The 16,392-nt window shown below is 38.4% G+C and overlaps 1 long non-coding RNA gene across 1 annotated transcript; it reads left to right on the top strand.

The window, feature by feature from the left end:
* The first annotated feature begins 2,373 nt into the window (after window positions 1-2,373).
* On the top strand, window positions 2,374-16,386 carry LOC114032881. The gene is made up of 3 exons (XR_003567889.1): window positions 2,374-2,459; window positions 4,136-4,271; window positions 12,935-16,386. It is a non-coding gene; the product is annotated as an uncharacterized LOC114032881 (long non-coding RNA).
* The last annotated feature ends 6 nt before the right edge of the window (window positions 16,387-16,392 follow it).

The following is a 16,392-nucleotide window of genomic DNA, read 5'->3' as shown; positions in this document are numbered from 1 at the left end:
CTCTTTGGGACCAATCTAGGTGATTTTAATTTTATAATATTCTGTATAATAATCTTATTGCATTTTTTTTCAATTTAGAATGTTATAGTCATTGTGCTTCTATCCACTCTTCATCAGTTCATAAAAGTCTTCTCATACTTCTCCACAGTCGTCCTATTCACTGTTTCTTTCAGTGTAGTAATATCCCATTGCATTCATGTAACACGTAGTGTTTAACCATTCCCCAATTGATGGACATCTACTTTGTTTACAGGTGTTTGCAACCAAAAAACAAAGTACTGCTATAAATATTTTGCCATATTTGGGGCCTTTGTTTTTCTCATTTATCTCTTTTCCTTGTTGCAAATACCTAGCAGAAGGATCTCTGCATCAAAGGATATGGACATATGACCACTTTCTTAGCTTAGTTCCAAAAAGCTTTCCAGGATGGTTGGAAAATTTTCCCAGTTCCACCAACAGTGTATTCGTTTTCCTAATACACACCTCCGGTGTTGATTACTTCTATCTTTTGTCATCTATTCCAGTTTGCATCATGTGAGGTATACCCTCAGCCATTTTGGTTTGCACTTATTAATATGGAGCAATCTTTATAGCTGATAATAATAGTTTGTGATTTTTTTCTTTTGAAAACTGTTCTTATCCTCTGACCATTTTACCCATCAGCAAATAGCTTTTTTAGGATGAGGCCCATCTTTTTAACATCAGCATTTTTCCAGTGATGCTGTATATAATAACAGAGTCTCCTAAGAATTAAAGTTGTAGGTTACCCCAAGAGCAATAAAGAGGCACATAGTAGGAACCAACAAAGAATTGTGCTGGGGAAATGGCATAGAGGCTGTGTCATTGGAGAGAAATATGGACAGAAGACAAGATGAACCAGTCATGTAACAAAAGCAGAGAATGAGCCAGGAATTATTTGTGCTCAGTTGGTATCTACACAATGTCAAGAAATCTAGAGAAAAGCCACCAACCCTTGGATGGAGTAGCAGGGGAGGGGAGGCGGTGTGAGGAGGGTTGCTTTTTGTTGGGATCATATGGTAGGCTATGAACTAGAATCACACAGAATGAAAAAATCATGGCTCTGTTGGGATATTTATAGCTTTGGAGGGAGTGACAGTGAGACCACAGATATTGATATATTCATAGGTCATCATTGCTTTTTCCACTGAATCTGACTACAAAGAAGTGCTATGACACCTGTCCCCTACCTGAGAGCAACTGACTTCTAGGATATCCTCAGCTCCTGTCTTCAACAGTGCCTTATAGGATGACAGATTTAGAGTTAGAAGGAACCTCAAAAGTCATCTAGCCAATCCCTTCCCTTTAGCAATGAAGAAACTGAGGTCCAGTGAAGTTAAGCATCAAGGCTGTTAAATTTCCTTTGCAAAACCATTGTTACCAGAGCAGACCCTTTACTTCAGTCTGAGTACAACCTCACTTCCTTTCTCAGTATATTCCCTTCCACAGTAATCTAATATAGCCATTGCCTTCAGAGAATGGGACTCACTTACCTTAGTTATTCAGAAGATCACGATCTGTCTTTCCCTAGTTAGAGGTATAGTATATAACTTCTTTTTCTTCTTGAGTTCATTGTTTTGTGAATCACTTTCAGTGATAACCTGGAAGAGCTTCTTCATAAAAAGCGAGGACGATCTGTTGTTTATCCTTGTATTTCCTCTCATCCCTACACATGATAGGCACTTTATAAGTATTAGTTATTACTGAGTTGGTTGGGTCATAGAGTCAAATCTCAAGGAGGGGAGCGCCAAGAATTCCTGGGGAGTAAACAAAGACTCAGAAGAGCTAGCATGAGAGAGGTGAACCAAGAAACAAGGAGAAAGGGATTCCATACTGACATGACCTCCATTCCTTGGAGAGAGACCTAGGCATCTACAATGCCCTACTAGGGAACCGTGTGTGTCGAGGAACAAGAGTCAAATGACAAAAGCAGATAGATGGGATATTGGAAACAGACAAACACACATGTGTGCGCATGCACACACACACACGTACATAATTAAGACACTGAGGGAAGGACAATACAACCACATAGCCCTTCTGGAAAAGAGTAACTAGCAGTAGTTATGGACATAGACCAAAAGAGCTACTGGCCAGTGGAGACAAAGAGGAAAAGAAGGATTGGCATAACGCAAGAGTAACCTAGAATTATATTTGGATTGTAATGTAATGCATGTTGGTGAAAGCTGGCATCTACCAGATCAGAGGGTTATTGGAACACACAAAGTTCCTCCTTGTGGAACTACACCATTCAGGATAGTATTATAAGTCAGGAAGACCATAAAGGGAGGGATCTCCAGGTGTCCCAACAGAAACAAGGACTCTATGACTGTTAAAAGTTCTCTTTTGCCAGAGAGGAGAGAAGAGGTACCTGCAGAAGTAATGTAAATCTGGAGGAGGATGTAAATTCTTGGAGAAGTCAAAAGTCACAGTAATTTGAGGTAAAATGAGAAGGTAACTTGGCTTCCTGATGAGACAACAAGCCTAAAAAAAGTAACCAGATGAGAAAGTGAGATAGCTCAAATCTAAGGAGAATTCTCAAGTTATCTACTCTGCTAGCAGAATAGGTCCAGAATTCTAGAACTGTTATACTGTAGAGCATTATAGTTATAGTCCCACCTGATATGCCATTGAGAGATAGAGAGAGAGAGATTTAAGTGTTTGGTCCGTGTAAGGGTCTAATCATTAACTTGAAAAAAAAAAAGAGCCATGTGACATTTCTTCACAAATATAAAAGGAGAAATCATTTTTTAACTCTTGTAACTAACCACTTTGGGGGCCAGGATTCAGTCTTGGGGCCTCTCTCACAAAAACTCTTTGACTCATTTTACTCCCGTTTCCTCAGTGAACATCAGAATATGTTTATGTCTAGGAATCTACAAAAAAAAAGGAAAAGCACTCAGGCTAATATGCACTCAATTATAGGACCAGCTCTATTTAAACTGACAAAACAGCATTGAAAGGGCTCAATTAAAGCTCACAGACAGTCAACAAGGGGTAGTCTCCTATCTGTATGCCATTGTCTGCATCTGTTTATTTGCATGTGGGTTTATGATTTATTCTTCCTTCAAGCTCAACTCCCTCTTTTTCCATTAAGCCTCCCCAAGCCACATTAGCGCACAGTGATCCTTCTGTCTCCTATGACCTCTTTTAGTATTCATTTTCTATATGATTCCCTTAGCAATTAATCATAGAGTCCCCAAATTGGAAGAGACCTCTTATCCTCTGACTGAAGTAGGAATCTGCTAGAAGACCTCCAAAATGAGAACATACTATCTTGAGGCCTTCCATTCCACTTTTGAACAGCTCTTATTTTTAGATAGGTTTTTTGGTTTGTTTGTTTCAGTACAATTTACCAAAATCCATACCTTATTACTTCTTGGTTATCTCCTCTAGGACAGAGCAGGACAAATCTAATCCCTCTTCCACAAGGGATATTTCACATATTTAAAGACAGCTTTCATATTTCCCCCAAGTTTTCTTTTTTTTGGCTAAATATTCACATATCCTTAAACTTCCACAGCATGGTTTGTAGTGCCCTCACCATCCTGGTACCCTAGTTTGTATAAACTATCTTGTTGCCATCTTTCCTAAAATGTGCACTTGCCTGACAGCAGAGGTGTGTACAGTCTAGGGCACAGCACAGTGGGCCTCTCACATCTGTTTTTCTGAACGATACTTATTTTAATGGAACTTAATTTCATACTCATTTTTTTGGATGTCATGTCACCCTGCTGACTCGTCACTGAATTTACAATTCACTACAGTCCCCACATTCTATTCACATGAATTGATGTTTAGCCACATCTGCTCTGTCCTACACAAGTGTGAGTAATTTTTTTAATATTAGAGTTTTATACTTACCCAATAAAATTTTATCTTATTGGAATGAGCCCACAATTCCACCCTGTTCTTATACACTATCCCACATGGTAGCCAGACCTTTCAGATTGGTGCCATCCCTGCAATAGAACACTCTAGAATTTTGCCAAGAACCAAAGTCAAAGTCACACTGGCCTAGAAGAATCTAGTCCGTATTCTTCCCCTTTCTGAAAAGTAGTGCATTATACCTGCCTCTATTCCTGAAGCTCCTCTTCCATTCTCCACAATTTTTCAGAAATCACCAACAACAATTCATCAGTCACATCTGCAAGTTCTTTCAGTGCCCTGGAATGTACTTTTGGACCTGGTGACTTGAACCTCACTGAGAGCATTTAGCTCTTACCATCTCTTCAGTCATTGTGTATCCTTTGGTAATAATGATAATTGCTCATATTTCTGTAGTATTTTTACAATTTACATATAACTTCTCTTACAACAACCATGTGTAATAGGAAGTAGGAGTAGAAGCATACCCATTATACGGAAACTGAGGCCCAGAGAGGTCAAGTGACTTGCCCACAGTCACAGATAATAACTAGCAAAGCAAATTTTCCAAGGCTCAGTCTACTTACTGTACTGCTTCCCTTACACACACACACAGAGATTTATATTATTTTGTTAACAAAATATTTTACATATATTGCCCCATTTGGCCACCATAATTGACTAATGAGATAGATATTGAAAAGTATTACTACCCCTTTTTATAAATATTTAACCTGAGACCCAGAAAAGTTAAATAATCTACTCAAAATCACACAGAAAGTGGCAGAACCACAGCTCGAACCCACATCTTCTCATTCCAAATCTCTTATTTTTTTTCTTTGTATCACAACTTAAAATATTCTCTGTCATTATGCTGACTGTTGTTTATTTCTTTCTGTCAATATTTAATGTTCTACATGTTTATATCTTCCCTATTGGAATATAAGCTCCTTAAGAGCAAGGATGGGGCCCACAATGATTAACGTGGTACCTTATGGCTAAGAATTGGAAATCAAAGGGATGCCCATCGTTTGGGGAATGACTAAACAAGCTGTAGTATATGATTGTAATGGAATATTATTGTGCTATAAGAAATGACAAGCAGGATGATTTCAGAAAAACCTGGAAAGACTTATATAAACTGATTCATAGTGAAGGGAACAGAACCAGGAGAACGTTGTACACAATAACAACGGTATTGTTCAATGAAGAACTATGAGTGACTTAGCTATTCTAAGCAATACAATGATCTAAGACAATTCCAAAGGACTAATGTTGAAGCATGCTATACACCTCCAGAGAAAGAACTAATATTGATTGAATACAGACTGAAGCATGCTATTTTTCACTTTCTTTCATTTTTTTTCTTTTATTCTAGTCTTCTTGTGCAAAATGGCCAATATGGAAATATTTTACATGGTTGGACATGTATAACCTGTATCTGATTGCTTACTATCTCAGGGAGGGAGTAGGGGAGGGAGGGATAGAATTTGAAACTCAAAACTTTAAATAAAAATGTTAAAATTTAAAAAAAAAAGATAGTACCTTAGTCATCACTGCTAATTGATACTTATGTGTTGTGTGATTTTTGTCTTCATTGTGAGTCTTTGTCCATCTGCCTGTCCATTCTGGTGTATGTGGAAGGAGTGTGTCTGTCTCAGATCTCTCAGTGTAATTCTGTATGTCTTTCTGAAGTTACCTAAGTTTTAAATTCCAGAAATAGAGATAGGAACTGGACCTGTGATTTCACTGGTATAGGGAACTCCCAAGTAAAGAATCTTCCTCCACCAATAAAAGTCAGTGCCTCTCCTTCATCTTAGAGTCTTAGGGTTGTCTGGAGCAGTAAGAAGTTAGAATTACTTAGGGTCACCCAGAGGAGGCACTTGAACCAAAGTCTTCTTGACTTGGAAACATTGCAAGTTATAGAGGCAGGATAGATATTAAGACCCATGGTCCTCTCTCTCATGAGAAGGAATAGAATTATTGACTCCCATCTTGTGCAAGCCCTGTGAGCCGTCAGGCAGTCCAAGGGAAGGAGGAAAGGCTGAGAAGAACGCTGCCTTGGTGAGTCTTACCCCACCATTCCATCTTTGATGGACTCTGAAAGAGTCGCCCAAGAGCAGGAGAGGGAGCCAGGAGTGTTACTAATGTTACTGATGAAGGACCGGAGGCCTACAAGTGTTAAGAGTTGCCAGACATGCCCCACATAGTAAGGAGCAGAGCTGAGATTCAAGCCCATATCTTCTGAATTCAAATCCAATATCTTTTATACTATACCATGCTCCTTGTCTGGGTGAATGTGCATGAGAATATGAATATTAACCTCCCTGGGCCTCAGTTTCCTCATTTGTAATGAGGGACTGGACTAGATGGCTTCTGAGACCCCTTCCAGTTTTAAATCTATGATCTTTGTATGTGTAGGCATATACACATATATATGTATGTGTGTATGTAAATATATATATATATATGTAGAAGGAGTTTGTATTTGGAGGCTTTAATGTATATTTTATCATTGGTTCTATGCCACTATATATCTCATAAGGATGGTCTTACCTAAGGAGGTAATTTAATTTATTTTTTCCCATTTTCTCTGGGGTACAGTGGTGTCAGCTCCCCCTATAAATGAGCAACGCTTTGCTTTCTTTAGCCTCATGCAAAGGAGGGAAACTGTTATTAAAGATTCGTTTTGAGCCAAGTAAATTAAATAATAACTGGAATTATTCCCAGACCAGTTTGTAACCCTCTGTACAAATATATAGGTACTTTAGCACAGTCATACTTAAAAAATATAAAATAGTGCTCTTGTCAACAATTTTTCTTATCTTAGAGTTAACAGTCTTAATTTATAGAGATAGTATCTTTCAAAGATATAAAATGGAATGGACTAAGCATGAGCTTTGTGATCACATTGAGGAGCATAGCTTTTACTTCCAGTTTAAGCCCTAAATGAAAGTCTGCTTAATCACCTAAAAGGCACATCAACCAATCACTCAGTCAGTAAGTATTTATTAGGCACATCCTCCATGCAAGGGACTGTACCAGGCATTGGGGATACAAAAGCAAACAGACCCTGCTCTCAAAGAGCCTATGATTGCTCTAGAGAGAAGAGGCAACATGTACACACACACACACACACACACACACACACACACACACACACACATATACTATGTAATGGATTGGGGGGGGACTTACAGCTGGAGAGGATTAGGAAAGATTTCGTGTAAAAGAAGGCACTTGAACTGAGACTTGAAGGGACCTAGGGAGTCTAAGATGGAGAAGGAAAAAGTAAAGCATGCATTATAGATCGGGAGGCAGGGAGGGGGAGGAAACAGGAAGGAGACAACCAGTGCAAAAACGTGGAGACCCAAGATTTAGTGCCATGTCTGAGAAAGACATTTTGACAGAACTGGAGAGTGTGGGAAAGGGAGTGATAGGTAGCAAGGCTGGAATGCTAGGATACAGCCATTGTGTGAAGGGCTTTATATTTCAAACGGGAGTTTATTTTTAATCCTGGAGGTAATGGGGAACCACTAGAGTTTGAGTAAGGGAGTGACATCATGAATTCTACACTTTACAGAAATCACTTTGGCAGCTGTGTTGAAAATGGATTAGGGCAAAGAAGAGACTGGTCCCAGAGATCAGTTAGGAGGCTGTGGCAAAAGGTAATAAGGGCCTGCACTAGGATGGTTTCTGTGTTTCATCATAATCAGTGAATGAAGGTTATCTGTTGAATGGTAAAATTTGCAGTACTAAGAATCCTTTCTTCTTTTGTTTTCCTGTCCCATAATTATATCTTCTTTAAGAATAGGGAATCTAGGGGCAGCTAGGTGGCACAGTGGATAGAGCACCAGCCCTGGAGTCAGGAGGACCTGAGTTCACATCTGAACTCAGACACTTGATACCAGCTGTGTTACCCTGGGCAAGTCACTTAAGCCCAATTGCCTCACCAAAAGCATATATACTGTGTGCTGACCTTCAGTCAAAAAATTGAGCTATAAAAGCACATGTTCCTTCCTATGTAGGCAAAATGATCAGCAAGGTTGATCAGCAACCAGAATTTTTCTCCTCAAGTGACTAGGGTATATTTCAGAGGAGATTATTACCAAAGTCTAAACCTATGGAGTTTGATTCCATTTTTCAGTGGTTTAGAATGAAATGCTTAAAAGTAGAATTTGTTTTTGGTCCCATACTCATTTAAAAGGCTTGTGTTTGTCATTTGGAAAAAATATAGCATAAAAAGACCTTCAAAACTCTTTACTTATAAATAAAACACCTCATAAGATACCGTTGGTGTGGCAGATGAGCAAATCATGCCAGTGCTTCCTAGCATAGAAGAATTTTTTTTGTAAATAGTATTTCATTTTTTCCAATTACATGTAAAGATAGTTTTCAGCATTCATTTTCATAAGATTTTGAGTTCCATATTTTTCTCCCTCTCTCCTTTCCCCTCCCCTCCCCAAGACAGCAGACAATTTGATATAGGTTATATATGTGCAATCATGGAAACATTTGCGCATAAGTCAGGTGAAAGAAGAAATGGAACAGAAGGGAAAAGCCACACACACACACACACACACACACACAAAATGAAAATAACATGCTTCCATCTGCATTGAGACTCCATAGTTCTTTCTCTGGATGTGGATAGCATTTTCCATCATGAATCTTTTGGAGTTGTTTTGGATCACTGTATTTCTGAGAAGAGCTGAGTCAATTATAGTTGATCATCATACAGTGTTACTGTTACTTTGTACAATGTTCTCCTCATTCTGCTCACTTCACTCAGCATCAGACCATACAAGTCTTTACAGGTTTTTCTGAAGTCTGCTTGCTCATCATTTCTTATGGTACAATAATATTCCATTACATTAATATACCACAAGTTGTTCAGCCATTCCCCAATTGATGGGCATCCCCTCAGTTTCCAATTCTTTGCCACCACAAAAGGAGCTGCTATAAATATTTTTGTATGTGTAGGTCCTTTTCTGGGTTTGTTTGTTTTTTTTAAATCTCTGGGATACACACCTAGTAGTGGTATTGCTAGATCACAGTTTGATTGTTGGGCATAGTTCCAAATTGCTCTTCAGAATGTTTAGATTAGTTCACAACTCCAATAAACAATGCATTGTCCCATTTTTCCCACATCTTCTCCAACATTTATCATTTTTCTTTTCTCTCATATTAGTCAATCTGATAGGTATGGTGTGGTACCTGAGTTGTTTTCATTTTCATTTCTCTAATTAATAGTGATTTAGAACATTTTTATATGACTATTAGATAGCATTATTTTCTTTATCTGAAAACTGCCTGTTCATATCCTTTGACCACTTATCGATTGGGAAATGACTTGTATTCTTATAAATTTGACTCAGTTCTCTATATATTTGAGAAATGAGACCTTTATCAGAACACTGACTATAAAAATTATTTCCCAGCTTTCTCCTTTCCTTCTAATCTTGGTTGCATTGGCTTTATTTGTGCAAACACTTTTTAATCTAATGTAATCAAAATTATTCATTTTGCATTTCATAATGTTCTCTATCTCTTGCTTGGTCATAAATTCTTCTCCATAAATCTGACAGGTAAACTATTCCTTGCTCTCCTAATTTGCTTATAGTATCACTCTTCGTGTCTAAATCATGTATCCATTTTGACCTTATCTTGGTATATGGTGTGAGATATTGGTCACATAAAAGAATTTCTGTTCCATTTATTGCTGAGCAAGATTTGAACAAGAAGCAAATTTAATGTAGATAAAACAAGCTTTTTTTGAAGATGTTTACCTAACTCAGTTTCAGCCTGTATTGTGAGAGAAGGGACTGATTAGAACAAGAGGGTAAAGTGTTGCCGGGGCAGTGTTCGTGTGTGCTAAATTCCCACTAATCAATAAATCTTTTTGTCAAGCACTCAAGAATGACGCAGCTCACAGAACTGCCTTGGGTAGGTAAAGAAATATTTACAAATTGCATTTCAAATATTTTATTCTGAAAATCAAAAAACACTTTATTAGTTTGCTCTAGATAGTGTAAGATTACTGTTAATTAGATAATTACTGTGTCCTTCCCTAAAATAGATCAAGTTTCAGGCGGATTTATATCTAGTATCTTACTACATATGAAGGTTTAACATCCCTTATCCAACCAAAGATTGACATGATTATCCAGTACATGAATTGTCAGTATAAATAAATGAGATTTTTTTGAGGCAGTTCTTCAATTATAAAGTGTGTAGTAGGATTTCATTAATTTTAACATAAACTGTGCTTGTTATTACTGTGAAATGTACTCTACAGAAAAGGGCTTGTTTGATAGCTGTGTTCAGAAAAGTAATTGAAGAGAGGTCATTTGATGAAGGGAACTCTGAAGACCACTGGAAAATTACTAGAAGTAGGACAGGATACATCACTCTCAAATTCAGTGGAAAGATGAAACCAAGACATATTCAGATATAGTCATGGAAGCCCAAGAATCATTACCTGAAATAATGAAGTAAATTAATTAAATAGTAGACATTGTTATCCATTCACCATCAAAGAGTGCTAATGACCCCGACTTCGAGGAGGAAGTCCTATGTCAGCAGAAAATGTAACCTGGGAATAAGCTGTGCACTTTCCTATTGAATCAACTCCTTGTCACACAGCTAAAGATTTTAAAGTTAGAAGAAACCATAAGGACTAACCCCCTCTATTTAACGTATTAGGAAACTGGAGGCCAGAGAGGTAAAGTTACTTGGCCAGAGTCATACAAGTATTAAGTGAGAGAGACAGGATTTGGAGCCAGGGCTTCTGTGTCTCCAAATCCAGTCTACGTAGTTAAAACTCTATTCAGTTCCATAGATTCTTTGACCCTAATTTATTTGTCCCGACATCACAGCATCCAGATCTACATTTCACTAGAGTATGAAGAAGATCAAAGTATCTAGGAAGGTTCCATTGAAGAGTTTGTATAAACTAGATTTGTTTAGAACATAGGACAACAAGGATTTTGACAATAAAGGATGAAGTAGTTGTTGAATCTCAAGAATTATGCACATCCTCCAAATAGAAATGGGATTAAAGTCGTTAGGAACAGGCATAATTGAGAAGTCTGAGGATACTACCAGTATTGGAGCAGGGTCCCAGGTCATTATGTTATGAAAATGAGCTCATGGACCAACCAAGGTCTTCATGAAGAGGTCATAACTCAAAGAGTAGAATAACCCCTGTATTTTGAGAGTCTGGTGAGTAAGTTCCAATAGCCTCCAGCCTTGACCAGTATCTCTTCTTGATCCATATTAACCCCACCTCAAGGGGTGGGGGTCAGCCTCTGTGTTAAATTTTACTGCTCAAAGTGTTAAAAGTTTTTGTTATCATGCGAAGAAATTTCTTGCCAGGTGAGAAGAACCTAAGAAAACACAAACAAGTATAAGGTAGTTGCCAGCCAAAGTCTCCAGGAATACCAGTATAGCCTTCATCTCCTGTTTCCAACTTCAGCAAATAATAAACACCCTGTCTTTGGACAGTTTCCAATGTTGCCAGCAGCATACTCTTGGACCTTGGAGTGTGATATCAGTGCAACAACAAGAGTAGATGCAGTGGGGCAGCAAGGTGGAACAATGGATAGAGCACCGGCCCTGGAGTCAGGAGGACCTGAGTTCAAATCTGGCCTCAGACACTTGACACTTACTAGCTGTGTGAGCCCAAACAAGTCATTTAACCCCATTGCTTAGCCAAAAAAAAAAAAGTAGATGCAGAAGAAAACAGCCCATCTAGAATTCCAAAAGTTAGTCAAGCATCTTGGGTACCACAGTTGTCCAGCCGTGTCTTTTAGAATGTTTTTCAATTCAGATCTTTATTTGACACTTGCTATCTACAAGTCACTGTGCCAGGTGATCTGGTGGATACAAAGACAAATATGATCGGGTTCTTCTTGCCCTTGAAAGAGTTTATAGTCTAGTAGGGAAGATAAAACATATACTGTGATTATATTGCAAAGTATTATGCAAATGGGAAGGAAAAGGAAGTATTGGGTACTATGTAGTTCAGAGGAGAGAACTGAATGAATGAAGCATTTATCATGCACTTACTGTGTGCAAAAACACCTTGCTATAGTCACTAACATACAAATAGAAAAGCAAGACAGCCCCTGCCTTCAAGGAACTCACATTCTAAAGGGGAAGACAGTACATGTGAACTGTTGAAATAATCAGATGGAAAGGCCCTGTAACCCTGTGGGGGCAACAACAAAGCAGATGTTGCTGCCTAGTCTGCAATGTCATTTCCACTGATAAAATCATAATAGTTTCTGATATCAGGGAAGACAATTAGCTCTTTGGATCTTTTTTTAAACATACATAAAATTTCGTGTGTTTTCTGGTCAGTCAGTTCCCCAAGATACTGCAAAGTACACTTAGTCCCAAGCCATCAACTCTAGGACAGTTTACTGTGTTGGCTTAATGAGTATGAGAAATGTGGATTTCTGTTGTCCCTAACTCCAATTAAAATGAGTAATTGAGAGCTGACTCTACTTTGAAAGCAAGTAGATGAGCCTAATTCACCTGAGGTGCTCCTTCCTGTCATTGATGGGTGACTCTCAGGACTTTTTAGACATCTCTACTCACTTAAATATGGTAACTTTTTTGTTTTTTGGTAACTTCACAGTCTTTCCACAGGTTTTGGTATGCATCCATTACTGGTTAATTTTAAATAAGCTAGACTCAGTGTGAGTGTTGATAATCTGCTCCTTACTCCCAGTTTAGACCTAATAGAGACCTCAGACTCTAGCCCAATCCCTTCATTTTATAGATAAGGAAACTGAGACACAGAAACACAAGTATTTGCCAAGTTCCCAACTATTACATTACTCAGAGACACTTTCTCTCCGTGAAGACCAAGAATCATTTTTATTGGTAGGCTAATCTAAGAATATGGAATTGAGATTTCCCTACCGCCCGAGCAGCCTGGGGGGCAGCATGCATCTCATCAGTGCCTGTCTCATCAGCCTATTTAAAAGTTCTCTGCAAGCAGCATTGCTCATGCTTTCTCTTTTGGGAACTCTTATTGCAGATGCTAATGCAGGAGACCGAGGACAGACCAATAACGCAGCATCAGCTTCAGCCTCCAACTCCACCTGAACCAGCACCAGGCAGCCAGCTATGCGGGAAAGCTCGCCGGCCACTTGGGTTTCACTCAGCAACACTGGTCACGTTGGGAAAGAAAATTAAAGAGAAAAAAAAACCTTGTTCATTTTAGAGTTCAATTTTTTATTATTGTTGTTCTTATTTAACCTTGTAAAATATCTATAAATACAAACCAGTTTCATTGTATTCTCACTTTGAGGGATTTCCAGGGGTTCGGGAGGGGTCGTGGGGAGGGGACAAACGGAGCAATAGAACATAAAATAACTCCCACGACAATCTTTTTTATGAAAAGTCTGCTGTTATGTACTCTAAAAGCAGGACTCTTGCCTCATGCCCCCTTCCACAAAAGAAGAAAACTGTTCTGTGCTGAAGTTTGGGGAACTTTCTTTTCTTTTTTTCAGTCAAAGTGTCAGACATTGGTATAGTGCACAGCTTGAATTTGGTTGGGAGCTTAGCAGGTGTAATTCATTGGGGGCTTCAGTGTTGCTTGTAAAATTAATCCATATCCTAGGGTATTTGAAGAATTGCCTTTGGCATGTTGGGGTGGGTGTGGCAGATATAATATGAAATGTGTCACATCCATCACCAAGGGAGGCAATTAACTTTCAAGTTTGGAGCTACACGTGGAATGTTTTCAGGGGGGTTGCTTATTTTTTTTTAATTTTGCTCTTACATCAGGGTGAGAGAAACCTACAGTGTCACACATGATAGAAAGTTGTCAGATGAGAAGAAGCAAGCCAGAGTTTAGCTCTATTAGCTGGACAAGAGGATGCTTGTTTGGCTGACTGGAGGCTCACTGCCAAATCTCAGCCTAGCTTTCAAGTAGTGATCTAGAAAAGCTAAAGGAAAAATAAAGTTAGGTGAGCCAGTCTGGTCTGCAGAAGAGAAAAGCAGGTGATGAACTGTGTCCTATGGGAAGGGGACAGCTGAGGGGCTCTGGCAAATGGCCACTGTGAATATATTTTTCCAGGTTTTGCTCTGAAATTGCTTCCCTTGCAAAGATACACCATGAGAGGACACTATAGTTTATAATGTGAACTGTAACAGTCTACTGGTTTATTTTTCATAATTTTTTATTGAAAGTTGAGCTTGCAAATTGCCACATTCTATACATAGTTCTAATTTTAAATCCAAATCTAGAATCTATATTTAATTTCATCCTTTTTTAACCTCATGCTTTTTTAATTTTATTTATTGATGCATGTCAGATACGCCATTATGATATTAAAATGGTAAAAATATTAATAAACTAGGCATCAAAATTATATAAAAAGTACTTGTACCTGCTGACTTATAGGAAAGCTGATTATATAAATGTGTGTATATATATTATATATATACATGTATACATATATTCAATACTGCTTTTTTATTTTTTGTCTACAATATCAAAATTGTCTGATTGAAGCATGAGAAGAATGCTTTTTCTTTTCCAGTTAATTATCTTGTTCTGTTTTCTTTCTGTATCAGTGAATGATGTCAGAATCAAAGTCTCTGTTTTTGAAGTAAAAGCAATATTCCTCAGAAAGCCAGGAGGGTAGATGGATTATATTTGCAATGTAGAAATAGTGTTTTCAGAACTGGTCTGTTTTATACTTGTGAGTTTGGTGTCCACGTGGGCCTTATATACTCACTAAAATGAACCTTAGTCACCTTGGTGCTTATGGGCCATTACTTGACCTGTGACTCTTTAAGGCACAATCAGTTGTATTTTACATTTAAAGATCATTTTAAGTGATGGCCCCTTCCCTCCTGCCTACCCTTCCTCAAACACCTTCCAAGGATAAACTAGCAACAGCAGAGCTGGCTGCAAAGTTACTGCTAGGAGACAGGAAGGGTGGAGGCTTATCTCTTCCCGAGATTCAATTTGCCCTCACCCTCCTCATTGCTACAGGAAGTCATGTAGGGATTTGAATGTCTCACCTTCCAACTCATTTAGAAGATTAGTCTCTTAGTAGTCCTGGAAATGGGCACTGCCACTGCCCTGCTGTTTGACAAATAGGGTGTCTGAGAGATGGTTGCCTCCTGCTGAGATGAACTGATACCCAGAAAGAAAACTATGAGCCATCTTAGTTTTCACTCATTCAGCAATGCTCTTTGGGGTGTTTGAAAGCTCTGGGTATAGCATAGTAGAGAAAAGAAAAACACACACACGCGCACACACACACACACACACCTCCCCAAAAAAAGCCCTCACAACTATTCTTAGTTTGATTAGCTATAATAATTAGAATCTGAAAGAAGTCTGAATTCATGAAACTTGCCAGCAGAATCCCATAAAGGGAAATAGGGCTTTGATAATAAGTTTCCCAAAAGAATTTATAGAAGATTTAAAAGGCAGGTTAGTGACTAATAATGGATGTGCTTTAAGACAATGCCCAGCCACAGATTTGGAGACAGACATTACTCTGGACTTGGATAGTATTTTCCAAAGTCCATAAAATCACTGCTTATATCAGGAAACACTTTGTGTCTTTTTTTCCCTGAGGATGGAAAGAGGAGGAGGAGGAAGAAGAAGAGGGAAATGTAAGCGCTTTTCTCTCATTTTTATTTTATTTTGTGTGTGTGAGGGCTGAGGTCCGGTGATTTTACTTTCTCAAGGATCATGACAGGATCCCAGAACTCTTTTATACAAGTGAGATCCAGGTCTCTGAATATCTTTTTGTAAATAATAATAATAATAATAATAATAAAAAGCTCCTCACCAAATTCAAGCTTGTACATTATATTTTCTTTTGATGTTTTTAAATTTAAGTTTTATTGTTTTGTATGTAAATATGTGGACCCAGGAACTGTTATTAATGAGCAAAAAGTTACTGTTCAGGGCAGTGATTCTGTTTAATAATCAGACAAAATGTAGACGAGCTTTTTAAAGCCATATAGTTTTAACTCTGTACAGTAGGTACCGGCCTGTATTATTGTAACAATAACTCTAGCAATGTATAGTGTATCTATATAGTTTGGAGTGCCTTCGCTTCCATGGTTCGTTTTTGGTTCTGTTTTTTGTTTTGTTTTGTTTTATAATTTTGTTTCCCTTTTCTGTGTCCCCATTCCCTCTTTTAAGTAATGTCTCACAAAGCAGCATTTAGCCCTTCCCACAGCTGTTATGAGTGCTGTTAAGGTTTCAGTGATACCATGCTTAGTAGTGGAAAGAGAGGAAACCATGTTATAACTCATTTTACTCACACCCTGACTTTGTTTTGGCTCTGAGTGTTGGTTTCCTCCCGAGTAGCAGTGACCGGTTTCATTATTTCACACATCACCCACCCAGCACCAAGTTGCCCTAAAGCTGGGGCAGGGATCCAGCTAGATTAGATTTTGCTCGTCTTTCCCCAAGCCCTGCATCCAGGGGTCTTGTGAACAGCAGATTCTGGGAGTCTTCCT

Source organism: Vombatus ursinus, unplaced genomic scaffold, assembly GCF_900497805.2.
Source record: "Vombatus ursinus unplaced genomic scaffold, bare-nosed wombat genome assembly UNPS02005713.1, whole genome shotgun sequence".
NCBI lineage: Eukaryota > Metazoa > Chordata > Mammalia > Diprotodontia > Vombatidae > Vombatus > Vombatus ursinus.
Note: the sequence above shows the minus strand (reverse complement) of the source record. Positions and strands in the feature narration are given on the sequence as shown.